This window comes from Prenolepis imparis, unplaced genomic scaffold (genome assembly GCF_030444845.1).
Source record: "Prenolepis imparis isolate NDT839.2.m4 unplaced genomic scaffold, iyPreImpa1.0 SCAF_9, whole genome shotgun sequence".
In the NCBI taxonomy this organism is placed as follows: Eukaryota; Metazoa; Arthropoda; class Insecta; order Hymenoptera; family Formicidae; genus Prenolepis; species Prenolepis imparis.
This window is the reverse complement of record NW_028141167.1, coordinates 12999099-13015926: the sequence shown is the minus strand read 5'-3', so window position 1 is coordinate 13015926 and position 16828 is coordinate 12999099. Positions and strand designations below refer to the sequence as shown.

At 41.3% G+C, this 16828-nt stretch overlaps 1 protein-coding gene across 1 annotated transcript in view; it reads right to left on the bottom strand.

Annotated features, from left to right (window-relative positions):
- Positions 1–2774, bottom strand: part of LOC145940923 (uncharacterized) — a 204571-nt gene extending 201797 nt beyond the window's left edge. The window contains exon 1 of the mRNA XM_083046581.1: positions 1902–2774. The gene's annotated coding sequence lies outside the window, so the exon portion shown is untranslated. The remainder of the gene's footprint in view (positions 1–1901) is intronic.
- Between the last annotated feature and the right edge of the window lie 14054 nt (positions 2775–16828).

Genomic DNA, 16828 nt, shown 5'->3' with positions numbered 1-16828 from the left:
TCGTCTCGCGGAAAATACCTTCGCGCATAGATTTGCATTTTGTTTTGTTTTTTTTTTCCACGATATATAATTTTTAAGCTTTCCAACTGTTGAACTAAAGCACGACCGAAAAAGAAAAAAAAAGCCGATCACTTTAAATACGAAGCTTTATCGAAAACACAATTTTTCTCCTCTTGCATCAAACAAAATATACCGACGTACAAAAAAATCCGATTAAATTGGACGAAATTTCAACTTTTATTCGCAAAGCGACGGAAAAAAAAATCTGATCAGAAATGTCTAATATTTTACAGATACCTTCTATTCATCGGCCGCTTAAAAAGCGCTCGCATCAGTCGCAATGTTCCTTCACATATGGAGGGAGAGAAAGAGGGGGGTGAGAAATCACACATACATACATACACACATATATATATATATGTATTATATACATGTATATAATATACATATATATATATATATGTATATATACATATGCAGATATTTCATTTGAGTAATGAAAAAGTTTCGACGAACACGGACGTTGCACATGACAGAGTTAATTGCTTGGATACTCGTTCCTTCTCTCGCGAAAGCGACTCGCGCTTGTCCAACGTCCAGTTTCGAATAACAGAGAGACCACCATTCTTGCGACCAGTTGAGCGCCCCTGCACCCTCTCCATATTACATCCGGGATTAATATTAAATTTCACACGATGATTGCAATTTCATTACCCTCCCACCCAGAGACCCCAGGCTTGCCGGCTTCTTCCACTGTCGCCGGGGTTCGTGCAGCCGTGTAATAAATTGCCCCCTTGCAAAAATCGCGATTCAAATTGCCATACCTGAACCGGGCCGGTGGGACCTGCAGGTGTCTATTGTTGCCGGCCCCAGGATAGGATCCTGCCGGCCCGATAAGGATCTAAAATGCGGTATATATCGGGAATAACGAGACGAGACACATGCATAATCATACGTGACGCGAGCTGTCTAAAAACTTGCGCGAGCGAACTTAATGAAAAAAGTAATTAATGTATCTTGAGGCGAAAAAAGATTTTTTTTCGCGTATATTATGATGATATAAAAGAGAAATGCGTATATAATTATTTCGAATAATAATTATATATGTTATGAAAGATCAATCGCAGTTTAAATTAGTTTATTATGCATTCCATTCGTGCTACGCTAATTTATCGCACATTCAAAGTTCCGATGTATACATTGATACATATATACATATATGTGTATATATATATATATATATATATATATATATATATATATGTATATATACGGCATCGTTGGAGAGTGAAATCGTAACTGAGGAAAAAATGCTTTGATATCGCTAGTTATGATATTCCATTAGTATTTCAACGTAACAACCTCATGCTCAATTCGACGCATCACATTTTTTTTTATTTCAACTGTTTATCGCAAAATATCGAGAAATCCGAGGGGAAACATTTCACGTGTAATATAAACGAAATTATAGCGCTCGTCGCGTTATATATAAAATGGGTCTTTAATTAAACATTTACGTGCGTTCTTTCGCAGAATCCATTATCTTCTTGTTTTTTAACAAATATCGACTATTAAAGAGTACATAATTCTCCTCTAGCTCAATAAAAATTTTTATTTTCGCGTGCAGATATTTATCGAGTAAACATGCAAATACATTTTTCGCATTTTTTTTTTAAATAATAATAATAAAAATATTTTTTATAAACTGGAAATGTGTATCACATATATGTGCGGAATTAAATAACATGTCCGAATCATATTTTTGCACTCGTTATAATTCGAGTAATAACTCTTTCGAATTACAAACAGAAAAGTATAAATTATATATACGCGAGTTGTGTATGTGTATATGCAAGTTATTATTGTATAAATATTTTATTGACGTTCTTTGTGATACTCACTCTCTCTCTCTGCGGCTCTCCAGTAGGATCCAGATGATCCGGATGATCGAGGAACTCACTGTCGAGTGATCCTCGAGTCTTATGTCTCACTCGTGGGCTGCCCTTTTGCGATTTGACAGGTACGATAACGAGTGGTGTAACATTTTAATACATCCATACCGAGAGAGAGAGAAGAGAAATATACATCGAATACCCAAAGCTCTCTGTATTTACTCTATCTCCTCGGCCCTTTAAATACCGCGAAATCTAACTTTGAAGATGTAAACGGAAAATATTGTTAAATATTATTTTTTTAATTCATTTTATAACGTTGCTTCGACTAGTTTTATCGCTCACATTCATACGATGGTTAAGGATCTTAATCTCTAATAGAGTTTTATTTTATAATAAAGTCTCTTCGCAAAGTTTATTCTTTCAATCAGAATCCTAAAGAATTATCAGGGATATCACGCTTGATGGAATTATTTTTTGACAGTGCGAGGGATTTTTGCGCGCACACCTTTCTCTCTCTCTCTGTGAGAAACACTCGTTCGGTCTTTAGAGGCTTTAAACCCGAAGAAGAGTCTCCGATATCGGAATAAATGTTCTTGATGACGATCGAGGATCGAGGATCACCTCGTGGCCGGCGACACTCTCACGTGACTCCACGAACCGCTCGCTCGTGACTGACGAGGCACACGTTCTCGAGAGGATTTCTCAGATATGTTTGACTCCAGCAGAGCGCGCCAGTCAGTTTCGGGGCCGAGGAGGACTTTTGAGTCTGGCAAAATTTTTTCTGACGAATTATTGGACCGTAGAAGAAGAAGAGTCAAGGGTGGCCGGCGCGTGCTGACGGAATTCGCGCCTGCTGCGGACGACCGTGCGGTCGGAGAGCCGCGAATCGACTGCGAGGAGCCGCGGTAGGTCAGCGAGGTGCCATCTACCGAGATCCGCCGACAGACTAAAGGCTTTTTAGATATTGGGTCGGGAAGTGGGGCAGGAACCACGACAAGTGTATCCGAGGTGTATTCGAGCGAGAGAGAGAGAGAGAGAGAGAGAGAGAGAGAGAGAGAGAGAGAGAGAGAGAGAGAGAGAGAGAGAGAGAGAGAGAGAGAGAGATGCTGAAGAGTTAGTTGTCAAATTCTTCTCCCTTCGATATAGGATCCATGAGTACGACTGATGATGGAAAACTAAAGGAAACGATGATACAGAATAAATCAGTAATAGATACATTTATTGTAAGAAGAATCGTCATCAGAGATATCGAGAGCTTCGTAGTCTCGCGAAGAGATTCGCGTTTATATCGAAATTAATTCGGACCAAGTACAAAGTCATTCGCTTTTATTTATATAAAGTCTACAACGCAGAATGACGATGGCGAGCAATGAGTCAGCAAGACACATCAAGAGTCATCGTCCACTCGCAACGTCATCAGTCGCAAGGACGTCGTCGCCGGGCGTCCGGCTACGGCAGGGAAAGAAGACGATAAGTGTGACGTCATACAAATACATTAATAGATACCATCGTGGATGCAGAAACGGCAAGGAGGTGGAAGGGGGGGGCCACGGGGGTGGATGGGACACGAGACCAAGCAGGTGAACGGGGTCACCAATCGCGGACAGCATCACGAATGGTGTTTCATCTCGCTCCTCCCTGCTTTGCCTCACGGAGGTGTGGTTTGCACCTGCGCTTGCGCCAGTCGCTCCGCCTCTCCGCACCTGCGGCTTTTCCTCGCTTCCGCATACTCTTTCCGCGACAGGACAAGCGGGAAATGAGCTAAGGTGGCCCCGCGGACGGACCTTGAAGAATGAACCGAAGCGGGCCGTCAGTTGTCCGAGAGTCGTCTCGGGGGTCTCCCAATCTTCCTGCTAATAGGACTCATCTATCGTAGGATATTTTTTAAGCAGCCGCACAAGATTGGTATATCATAAATTTAAAAGATTAATGATTCGAATAGGTTCACGTTCGATCAAAGTCCGATAGCTTAGCGGCGAACGTACGAGTTCGGAGTACTTGTTTAAAATTAGCCTCAACAAAACTCGTTTAGATACCAAGGCTAATTGAAGTAATCATCTAAGATTAAATGTCTCGATATTCTAATTGGCCAAGACTAATTCGTCGAGGTAATAAGTCGAGAAAGCTAAAGTTCTCGGTACGTTCGAGCACTAAAGGAAGACTTTAGATGGACAGGGGGGAAAAGGGAGAATATTGTATGTTGCTGTATAAATATAAGAATGTCTATAGTCGCGGTTTTTGCACTCGTATGACGTCCTACAACGACAACGCTACGTCGGAAAGATTGGTGTAACAGGGAAAATTAATTAACCAGGAAGCCGCGTACGGTACTTTGATGTTCGACGGGCTTCCGGTAAGCCCACGTAAGGTCCAAGGTAATCGACTTTGCTCGTTCGAGTTGTACCCCACCCTTCGCAATAGTGGATTATCTGTACGATCCGCCGCGAAAGCGTGTCTCCACGTTCTTATTTACGATCGTGTCAATTTTTAACCAGTCTAATGGTATTTATGTCGTCATAAAACGTCGCTGTGGAACGCGATAAATTAGCATTAATGCTTTTGCTATTTAGGCGTTTGATACTATAAAGGGTCCGTTTCTTTTTCTTTTTCTTTTAAGTCAATTTTTATTATATTAAATACTTAAATATTTTTTGTATAAATGCGAAACTTTGTTTTATTTTTTTTCTTTCTTGTTTTATTAATTGCAAGCAAGAAGACGACATAAAGATAGAAAATGAAAGAAGCAGTTCCTCGATGGCATGAATTTTCTAATTTCTTATTCTTACACTTGATCAGAATAAATTACGCGGCTGTCTTAGAATTATTGCGAAAAAATACGATGAGCTACCGATTTTTTTTTTTTTCTTTTTAATCGTAAGCTGCGAATATGGTAAATGTAAATGAGGATAAAAAGAAGGTAACAGCTCTCTGACGGAAGCATAAAGTTGAACTCTTTCGGCTAAGCTCTTCCCCATGCGAAACGTACGGGAGATCGGGGATGGCTCTCAAGGTAAACCGGCAAAAAACCGGGCAGCGAAATCCTGAGCGAGGATTAAATCCGCGCCATCCGCGGACTGGTAGTAACGTCGAAGAAGTCCGGCTCCGGCATTATAAAGCGTGTCCGAGAATCGTGAAAAGAGCGATTCTCTCTCCGGAGTGTTCGCGCGATCCTGGAGAGAGAGAGAGAGAGCGAGTGCTCGATCAGGCTTCGTGTCGCTCCCGAAATCGCCGAGGGAGAAAGAACAATGGCAGATATAACGAGGAGAAGAGCGAAATAACACGCTGGAAAACTCCCTGGCGGAAATCCGGCTTTCTCCTCCGCGGGGGGAAGGGAAGGGAGGGGGGGAACGAAATAATTACCCCGTGCAAATATTCGTAGGCGCTTATGAGAGAGAGAGAGGGAGGGGGAATATTCCTCTTCGCGCGGCTCCCTCCTTTTCACTTCCAGCAAACTGGCTTTGGTCAAGATTTACATAAGAATAACCTGGAACAACAATCCCTCGAACAATTACCTCCGTATTTAGCCTGGCCATCGTTCCCCTCCGCGACACGCGGACGGTGTATTATTCTAATAAGCCGTGCCGTGCCGTTCAACAATGATATATCCAGCACGTGGGATAGGAGATAGGAGCGGAGCAAAGTTATTTTTTCAGCCAACCCGCCGCGTTGCTTTACCCAAAGCCGTGTGTAGTCCTTTCTTCGAGATGTTGCTGTCAAACGCGAAATGATAAAAGGAGGAACATTATATATATTTTTAGAAATATTTTTCGCTCTTTCGGAGATGCGAATATCATTGTAATAACATTGGGACTAACGAATATATAATTGTCATCGGTAAAAAAAGAAAATTGCTAGTCCATATCTATAAAGGCCATTCTACAATAGGTTGCAAACGCCCCGTTGCCATTTGACAGTCGTCGGTTGATCCAAAATATTTTGAAACCGCAAAAACTAAATCAATTCGACCGACGGTCCTTCCTTCGCCGATATGGAACGTGAGAAATCATTAAAGACAGGCGAAAAGACGCGCTTTAGGGGTTGAATAAATTAATCGCTATTTTCCTTTGGTACGTCGCCGCCGCCGAAACACGCGACGTGTCAACATTCGGGAGGCAGCGTATTTCGGTGCACGCAAAATATGTCCCGAATAAAGAAAAATTAACCGGGATATGTATATATCCGTAAAAAACGCCAGAGGGTCTCACTTTGACGAGCGAGCGCGAGCGGCACGTTTGCGCGCATCGCGCGTCGTCGCCGAAGGCTGGATGATGCGCGCGAGCAAACTCGCGCGGTGTTATATTTCAATCACGTTTGTACCGACTTTGGTTATATTCCGCGATTCGACCGGGCCGGACAGTAACGCGCGCCGGCCTAACGAACGATCTGTCCGATGCGATTGATCGGGTTATCGAATCATTTTCCCGTATTCCTCTGCGCGCGTCATTTTTCGCACGCTATGTAAAAGGCGGATTTCCCCCTATCCCCCCCCCCCCTATCGCGAATCTCGCTATTGATACTTGCGGATTGTCGTGTTTATATTTATATTAATTTCGTCTCAGAATCGTCTCTCTCCACACTTGCAAAGAGGAGAGGAATTTATAATCAGTATCGTTTTTCGTTTTCTCGCATGTATAAGATTTAATTCTTTCGTCAATGAACGGGTATCTCACAAGCGACTTTAAATGTTAAAAATGCGTCTTCTCTCCGAAACAAAATATTTAAAGACCTTTGTATTCGGAAAAGAATGCTAGATAAACAAAGTCAACAAAATATGTCAATTTTTATCTATACTTTAATCACTCTATAATATAGGATATTATATTGCTATAATTGATAATATATATTATATACTAATATATAACATATTGATAATTAATTTACAATGAATATATAAAAAACTTCGATATACACAAATGTTGCAAAATATAATATAATGGGAAAGAATTTCTTGTCACAGTGCAATAATGTGTTGAAAATACGTAGTTGGTACCCAGATATTCCTACATTGATGAAACGGTGAAAAATTATGCATCGACAGAAGAATTAAAATATACAATTTTATCAGATCTTTGTACACGTCAGATTTTAAATACATGTATTATTTTAAGTTATATGAGAATTGAGCATCTCCATTTAAAACTGTTTAGACAACTTTATCGCTTTTTATTCACTTTTTGTTGCGAGTTTAATTATTGAAAGAACACGCTTTTATCTCGCACAACGAAGGTTCTTTAAAGACAGAAAACAAAATAAAATTTCGCATTGACTTGACGATGTGATAAATAACGATAAATCCCATGGGGAAATTTTGTTTCCATTGCGCGAATACCAAATATCGATTTTATTTACATTTCTCTGTACAACTGTATTTTCTGTGTCAACTGTATTTGGTTTCTCAATATGGCTCTGAATCTGCACATCAGGCATCTATTATATTATATATCGCAACCTTCAAAATACCGTACTGCGTCTCTGAATAATTGTGCATTGTGGAAATTGGATTACGTCGATTAATTACGAACGAAAATCAATCCCTTTAAATCAATCGTCCCTTTATACTAATGATTACGTTTATATCCACATTTTGTCACATATTATTCGACATACTTGAGAATATATTTTGCGAGAGATTACGCATACTCTTCTTTCTACAAGCGCGAAGATCGATCCTTTCTCCGTTTGAAAAATTTCGTGCATTAATGCGGCATTGAAAAAAAAAATGTTAATGCCAATGCTTATAAAATTTCGTGGATATCTTGCAGAGTCGGAAAAGTGCTCCCATTCCGCTCACGGTGCATTAAGCGTTCTCCAAATCTCGGCGAATCTCAAAGCGGGGAACTAAGCCGATAGTCTCTGCCGGGCTCTTCTTTCGCGGAACAATAGAGTCTACCTGTGTTATGTCCGAGCTCAGCCGGTTACGGAGTTAAAATCAAGTAAAATCCTCCCTCCGCTTTTTGTTCCTACTTACGTTCCACACGCGTTTGCCCGCGTATTTATTCAGCACGTACATATGTATAGTTGTACGCTACTATAGTAGCCAGTACTAGTTTTCATTAATGGTATACCCATTATCGACGGTGTGTTTTAGGGAAAAAAAAAAAAAAATGTATCCTAAACGATCGAACATTCGCGACGCGATGACAATCATTCGCCGATTAGGGGCTGTAAGAAAACCCTCTGGATTTATATATACATTCAAATTCGCGAAACCGATATGAATCGATAGAACAATTCCCCCGACGGTTGTCAAGGAAACATTTTAGTAGTTAAATACCTGGCTCGTCATTGCCTTCCGCTATTTTTTTTCTCCGCGATGTTTCGCTTACACGTGAAAAGAAAGGGAAAAAGGAGGAAAAGAGCGAGTGGGAGAAAAAAGGATCCGTGACTATAGATTCGACATGTACGCGAGCGAGTTTTTTAATCTTTCAATGGGCCTCCTCTACGCGCACTCTGGAAAGCTCCGCTCACTTCCCATCCTCCCCCCGCTATCACCCCTAGCCACTCGATTCTGCAAACCCCTCTCAAACCTTCATCCCACTTCAACCCTACCACCCGCTGCCCGCTCGACTGCCTGTCTCTCGATATATTTACATATTTTCGTGATATTTCGCGACGTTAATCCCTGAGCCTTCCTATCCCTCTCCCTTCCCTTTCCCACCCCTTGCTCCAGCGAGCGCGAATTAAATGTGAAAACTCGCCTCCAGCTATTTTCTCTCTCTCTCTCTCTCTCTCTCTCTCCCTCTCTAACGGAGCTTTATTGTCAAATTCGCGCTTGGCTACGGCTTCGTCTCACTCACTCGGCAATTTTTCCTCAACATTTTTTTCGTCAGTGCTTGGTTATCGTTGTTATTGTATCGTTGCACCGAGTCGTTTCGCTTTTTTTATATTTTCCGAGGTGTCCAAAAGTGGGCGAGATCAAGGAGAGGACACTTGGTCGGGCAATTCGCGCCCAGCTGGTGTCCTTCTGATACAGCAAAACGATGACGGCTCTCGATGGAGAGCGTGTTTGGGGAGCGTTTTGAAATTTTTAGGGAACGCAAACGCGATGCACAGGGTGGAGGGGGAGGGAGAGGGGGACCCCCGAAGGGATTCAAAGGCGCGGAAATTGTGTCAGCCGCCATGAAATATGCAGGCGACGCGCAACGCGCGACTCGGCTGATCCCGTCGTTTTACCTTCCTTCGTGGAGCAACCGGGAAGCTGATACCGCAAGCCGAAGAACATCTTCATAGCCGGAACTCACGTCAGATTCCTTACATGAAGCATGAGCTCCTTCCAACTGGGACTTGGCTAAAGTACCTAAACACAGGTATATGCGCAGAAATACACATAGAACACGGAGAAATTGTAAAAAACAAGTTCCAGACTAGTAAAATTGAGACCCTGGATCGAGTAATACAATATATTTCCAGAGAGAAGTGATGACATACACACATAGATGTATGCATATATTTAAAAACGCTCAAGTTGCAAAGCGTCTAAAGTTTTTCAATCAAGTAATAACGTTTATAAATTATTATATCGTAAAAAAAAAAATTGAAATATCGAGACATGAAATACAATATACTTTAGATCTTGATGATCGAGGACAACTTTGTGCTAATTTTTCGGAATGTCCGAAAGCTATTGGACAAAAGCAATCTGTCTAGTGATCCATCTAGCTCGTTCTCGCCTTCTCCCTTCTCCTCCCCCCTTCTCTCTCTCTTTCTCTCGTCGAGAGAATCTGATAAGGGGAGGATTTCGAGGAACGCGCGCGGTCAAAGAGCGATTTTGAAGGGTTTGCTGCGGAAGATCCTGTCGGGATGCTATCCCGCAAACACGGGAGCGAAATCGATTCTCTCGAAGCGAACAACCCGTGGAGAAGCCTCTCTCAGCATGCTCGATTTACGAGCGATTCAACGACACCGCGCGAGGAGACGGACGAGTAGCAGAACGAGATAAGATTAGACCTGGCACCACACACACATACACACAAAAGTCATCCTACATCTCGACATGCTTCGCTTTCGCAGAGTAACCATCACGAGACACATTTAATTACGTCCAATATTCTGACATTATTTCTACAAAAATGTGCACACAATAAAAATCGATTTTTATATTCGAGCCTATATATTATATATTATTTTATATATTTATATCGCATTTTTAGAATAATTTTATATTTAGAAATTTATCATATTTTAGACATTTTTAAATATATATTTATATTATTTTGACAAAAATTTGCATAAAAAAATAGCTGATTCTTGTAAAAGACACTTTGCATATATACATAATTAAGACGCGTCAAAGTTTCTCGGGAGTGTTTCTCTTTCGGGGGGGGGGGGGGAGAGAGACTCTTTCCGGATTTGCGTCTTCCCGAAACTGGAGTTTCTTAGGAGCGGGCCGAGCGTCGTCGAATTATAGTCGGCGAAATTATTCGAGAGCGTTCTATCTTCGCGCGATGGTTAATCGCGCGCTTTATGGGGGACGATCGCGAGGGGCCGATCGTCGTCGCAGCCGGAAACCGCTTCCTCTTTAGCGTCGGGGCGACGAGATACGATCTCTCGGCGCGCCGCATTCACGAGGATCTAATACGCCCGGAGTATCCCTAATCTGATCCCGGGGAACGCCGGGAACGAACCGTTCGCAGTTATTACGCGCGACTACGTTCCCGATAGGGGGGTACACACCCGCACACACGCACACACATACATATATATATATACACACTTGTACGCATCGCCGTTATGGATGCAAGCGCGGATGATAGTTCGAGAGATCGGGATCGTCCCTCCGGGCGCCAGTTGTATGGGATCGAGGGGGTGAAAGGAGACGAAAGGAGGACCGCGCGCGAAGGAAAGATGCTTATTCCGTAAGCGCAATTTCTCACGCGAGCTCCGAACCTCTATTACGCGCACCTGCGATTCTCTCTGTCGGCATCGCTGTACGAAGACATTGCACCTCGCATTACTGCAATTGGCCGCTCGTGTGTGATTGTGTCAAACCTGGCAAGCAGGAATGCAGCTGCGACTTATTGTTAGAAGACTCTAGATTATTGACCTTCGAGGAAATATCTGTTAGATATGAATGCAGATGTGCCATTAATTTTTCTATCGAAGCATAATTTTTCATCTTTTTATCAATAATTTTTTTATTAATAATAATGTATGGATATCCAGGTACCAACTGTATGTTTTCGACACGTTGCACTGTGACAATTTCTTTATGGCAGCTGCTGGGCACCATATATTAATTTTATAAATCAATTATTATCAATATATGTTAACTATATAAATTATATAAATCAATTATCGATATATATTAATTATATATTAATATACAATATATATTATCAATATAATATATATATTACTAGAACAACACAAGAAAAAAATTATATAAAGTTTATTTAAACTAATTTTTATACCAAATTATTATTTTAAAAATTAATTAGCAAATTGACGCTTTAATTAGCTGATATCTGTCAAAAAATATTAATAATAAAGTAGAAATTTGCTAAAATAATAATATATTATAAAAATTAAAATAGAAATATGTTGTAAATAATATGTTATAATACCTTATCTGCAAGAATCGAACATGCCTTTTTTAGAAAGGAATTATTTAATGAATTATTTATTTAATATTTGCATTTTGTTTCAGAAAATCCTAGGAGAAACATTCCGTCCTGCCGATTTCGCCGATTGGATGGACACACGCAATCTCTTTTCGCAGCACGAAGTAGGTAAGTAAGAATATCTATCAGACACGTATTTTTCGATTTCGTGACAAACGAATTCGGTATAACTGTTAAACATTAATAAGTATCATGCACGCGCGACAAAATCAGGCAATATTTACACGACCGAAGTATATCAGTGCGCATGATGTTAATTATTGCTTTTTTATTGTTTATTATTGGAGTAAATGCCTCTCATTTGCCTCGTGTTTGATTTCGCGCTTTTGCCATGGCATCAGAAAAATTTTTGACCGGTGAGTCTATTAATGATTTATTTTATTCATTTAATATTTATATATCTAACGTAAATATATTATATGCGAAATGTATATGATATACGACGGATTGCATGACGGATTGCTTGAGCCTCTCTTCAAGAACACGCTTTTCCAAATTTGCAAATATAGAGTTTAGAAATGTCGATCGAAGGGTCAGGCAAGAGATACCTGTCGTCTCGGTACTCATGGTCGAAAGTTGTTGCAACGTGCACGTGATATATATACATATATATTATATATATATATATGTGTGTGTATGTATGTGTGTGTATATGTGTGTATACACGCAAGGAAGGCATAAACCGAGACAATAGCCGCCTCGGGGTATTCGAGATGACCGCCATTAGGAACACGTCCCTCATCCCCCTTCGTTTCTCGATTCCTTGCTCCAGCAGACGCTCTCCTACGGTCTGCACGACAAACTCCGCAACGGGGAAATTTCACGCGCGCCCCGGCATTATGTACTTGCGAGAAAAGCCAAAACCGACAGCTAATCACATTACCTCCATTTATGCCACACTTCGGCATTCGGAAAGGAGACTTACAAGAGAGAGAGGTGGTTCCTCTCTGCGTGTGATCAGCTGAGCGTGTCGCGGGCGGAAATTTGCTGTCGATGAAGCACCTCCTTTGGCGATTGTATATGCGACAAATCCTAAGACAGGAGAGATAGATGGATAGTTTCTCTCCTCGTCTCGACGAGAATTTTGAATTTTCATTTACTTTTCGGTATATATGGAACGGCGAAGAGGCAAATCGGCTTTCCAATCGCGCCGGAAATCTTGGCAGGGCCTGCAACTCGCAGGTATCCGCGATAATATCGGAATCGGAATCTGGAATTTCCGCGGGAAGTTGGCGCTGGACTACGAACATTAATTCTCACGCGTGATAATCGCGAGTTTTGCGACAGAGAGAGGAAGGCTACATAGAAAGAGAGAGAGAGAGAGATTTCCGAGATATTCGAGGCGCGAACGATAAAGGAGGAGTTTCGGGCCAAAGCCGGAGGGCAAGGGAGGTTTCCGCGCGAGGGAAAGAAGGGTTATGGGGAAGGGGAGGGTAGCGAACGTACGAGTGAGTAATAAGCACCTGCCCGCCTCGGAACCAGCGACTTGATTCATTTCGCGGTAAGTACAGAGCGCGCCGCGAACGCCCAGACCCGCAAACGCCTTAGGCCCGAGTTCACCGAGAGAAGAGACCAGCTCGTCTTCTTCTTGTCCGCGCGCCTTGCTCATAATACCCTCTATACGCATTCCCGATCCGACAGGGCCCGCGTTTTTCTCGGCCGGCGATTTCGTCTCTCTCTCTCTCTCTCTCTCTCTCGGTTCCCCCGTTGGCGTTTCGCCGCCTACGTCGCGTCCCTTTTACTTTTCGTTAAGAGAGGACGAGCGAAGAATTTTAGAAAATACGTAGTAAAGATCGAAGACGAAAGTAGCGGAAGACGAGGTAAAATTACGATTCCATCGATCTAAAGCTTATAACTTTGCATTACACTTGGAACATGAACTAAGTTCTGAAAAAGAAAATAATTATACATAATTTATATAACTAGAACAACTGAAGCGCGCGCCATTCTTCGGTTTTGTATTAAAAAAATGATATTTAAAAGAAATAATATAAAGTTTATTTAAACTCGATTAATATTTTTTTACAAAAATCAGTTGATTAAAGCGTTAATTTAATAATTAAATTTTTAAATACAAATGTTACAAAAAATTAAAATAGTAATATGTTGTAAATAATATGTTATAATACCTTATTTTCGATTAATATTTTTTGACAGAAATCAGCTGATATCTGTCAAAAATATTAATCGAGTTTAGTATTATAATATTTTATTTAAAACTAATATCATTATTTTATTTAAGTTTATTTTGAACAAACTGTCAAACTGCTAACTCTTGCGATGACAGCCTCTCGATGCTACGAATATAACGCACAACTCGAATCTTGACAGCCAATGAACATCGCGAAAAAACGACAACAATAAACTTCGACATATGCGAGTATCGACTTAACATATTTTTTTTAAAAAAGGAAACATCGATATACGTAAATATTTTATAAAATATAATATACAAGTGTCCAGACTATTAATGATAAATTAATTACTAGGCGTGCGACAAAGAGTTGGGATTAATCATCACCAGCCATTATCATATTATCATATAGAGAAAGAGAGTGAGATAGTTGAACGATTCTGCTGTAATTCGGTATAAAGGAAGCCACCCCTTATAATGTCTCATATTCCGCGGAAATGTGTTCGTGCCGCGAAAAGAGGAAAGAAGAGGCATATAAGTATACATATATATCGCCGGTGTATTTTGTAAAATTCAGAACCCACCTCGTTTCACGCGCAGTAAACGCGCTTCCGAAGTACAATTCCGCCCCGAAACTCGAGAATATTTCACGATTTTGCGAAACGATCGCGTATAGGTATGGTATATACCGCGGAATCTTTATCGCGCGTTTCTCGCCCGGGTAAACAGTCGAATACATAACGTTTATCCTGTCTTTTACTGCTCTTGTACCATCATACAGTTTACGGTCGCTCGCAAACGTTTTTTTTTTTTTTTAGCTCGTTTGCTAAACTGGATGACAAAAGCGTTTACGAACTGCACCCAGAGAGATGCTCGCATTTGTGTGTCTATATTTTCTTAAATACAGTCGGATGAAATAATCTCTGTTAATAGAAATATAAATTTATATGATTGATATAATTTATACTCGTTCATTGACAGAAGGGTTAATAATATTGACACTCTGTAAGATTCTTTCCGCGACATCAATCGCGTTTATTTTAGGCCCGGAATATAAGATTAACTGACTGCGGCATAAAACGGCCATCTCGGATAAAAGCCAAACGATAATTGTTTTCGGGTGAATAAGGATGCGCAGAGGGTACAAGGAAGTGCAAATATGAGAGAGAGGAGAGGTCAGAGAAAAGATTCCACACGACGAGAGAGAGAGAGAGGATATACGAATTAACCATTCTATTGGCCGGCGGCGCTATTTTTGTCGGATATTTCTGAATTTCGGCAGACAGCCGAGTCAAATATTTGACTGTTTGCCTTCCATTGCCAAGATCCCTGTTGACACGGGACACGATCGATCCGCGATGTCACTTTTGTCTTTCGCCAAATTATTCACAAGCCGCCGTCGCGATTCGAGTCACGGCACTATCTATCGCCGAGGAATCGATGTATCGATCTCTATCTCTCTCTTTCGACCGAGACCGCTGATTGTCGCTGCGGGAATTCGCGGAAAACGCTCTCCTTCCGCGAATAACGGCTCTATTCCGTCCGAAAATTGATATCGGATCGATATCTGGCGGCACTTGAAAAGAGACAATCTCATTGGTCAAACAATGGTCTACGCGAGATCTAATGATACCTTTATTTATTCAAGCCAGGCAGTCAGTCTGAACATGATTTCGCTTATTCGCAGTAGTCGGAAGAGCATGGAAATTTTACGTTTACTCGGACGAGTCCCTCTTTCCTTCTCTGTCTCTCTTAACCCTTCTGTCAATGAACGGGTACTCGGGCACCCAAAGCAATTTTAAACGTGTTAGTATACTTTTCTCCCTAAACACAAAGTACAAAGTACCTTTGTATTCTTAATAACGAGAAAGAATGTTTGATGGCCTGCAGCTGTTAACAAAATTTTATGAGAGAAATTGAGCATTTGAGACAGAAGGGTTCAAGGCATTCGATAAGTACTCTATATAGTGAATCATATAATGAACTTCCATAAACACGTGGCAAAGCGCGAGCACAATATAGCACTATAGGTCGTTTTTATATAACGGTGCGCCTTTCCACGACTTTACATACCGCGCGGCGGCGTCGCCGTTTATACCCTCGCCTAATCGAGAGTTTATGCCTTTATTCGACGGAATAAAGGGATATCCCGAGAAGAGAGAGCGAATATTCGGCGGCATGGAACATTTAACGCCGCGGCGCTCCTCGCAGGCCGCAGTAAAAACGACGCGGCATCGCGCCGCCCCGGTGCGACTGACAGGAAGAAAGAGGGTCGCGCGGGATGAAGGTGGACGAGAGAGGCGGAATACAGTCTCTCTCTTTCTTTCTCTCTCGCGCGCGCGTATACAGAATCGGTATATTTCGGGAGAGTCTGCGAATTTCACCTGGTTTATATTTTCTGTCGTTTCCGGCACATCGCGTATAATTTTTACCCTTCCCCTTCCCCTCACTCCTATATTCCGCTGTTCCATCGCTTCTACGTTCGCTCTCCTGGATTTTTATGCGGATAATCCACTGACACTTGTTTCGTCCGACGGGGGGCTTCCACGTGTTTCCTAATTTCTACGAAAGGAAATGAGAAGGCGATCGCGAGGATATTAACATTAACTTTCAAGAAATTAAGTAGAGTAGTGCGTCTGATTCCGTGGAAACTCAAATAATTAAGAGCTCTGGCTTTATTTTCAATAGTTCTAGAGTTCTTGACAGTTTAAACAAATAGTTCTGGCCATTAAAGCAACGAAAATGCCTTGGGACCAACTTCGCGCCAGCGTCTCATTTTGTTCTACGGAATTTTCCTTATCAGTAATCATCACGATTAAAAAAATTTATAGTTCATGAGTTCTAAAAAAAGTTCTATCTTCTAAAAGCCAAAAAAAATTAATTAAGCTAAAATAAAGACAACCCGATACCTATATCTACAGATATTGAGATAAGATTGTTCTAATATATGTATCTACTTTTTTTCGTTATCACAGATTGCTGATATGCTGCCAGTTTGACTGCAAGATTCTCGAGTGCCGAACGGACGTTGCTTCGTGCGACTATAATTTTCGCATCGTTTTTTCTCATTGCAAGTGCAATGCGCGAAATACGCGTGTGTCTCACGCGTCGTGTCGGGAGTGCCGTGTAAAGTTTCGCGTGTCGGGAGTATACCGTGTAAAGTGTCGGGCGATCGTAAT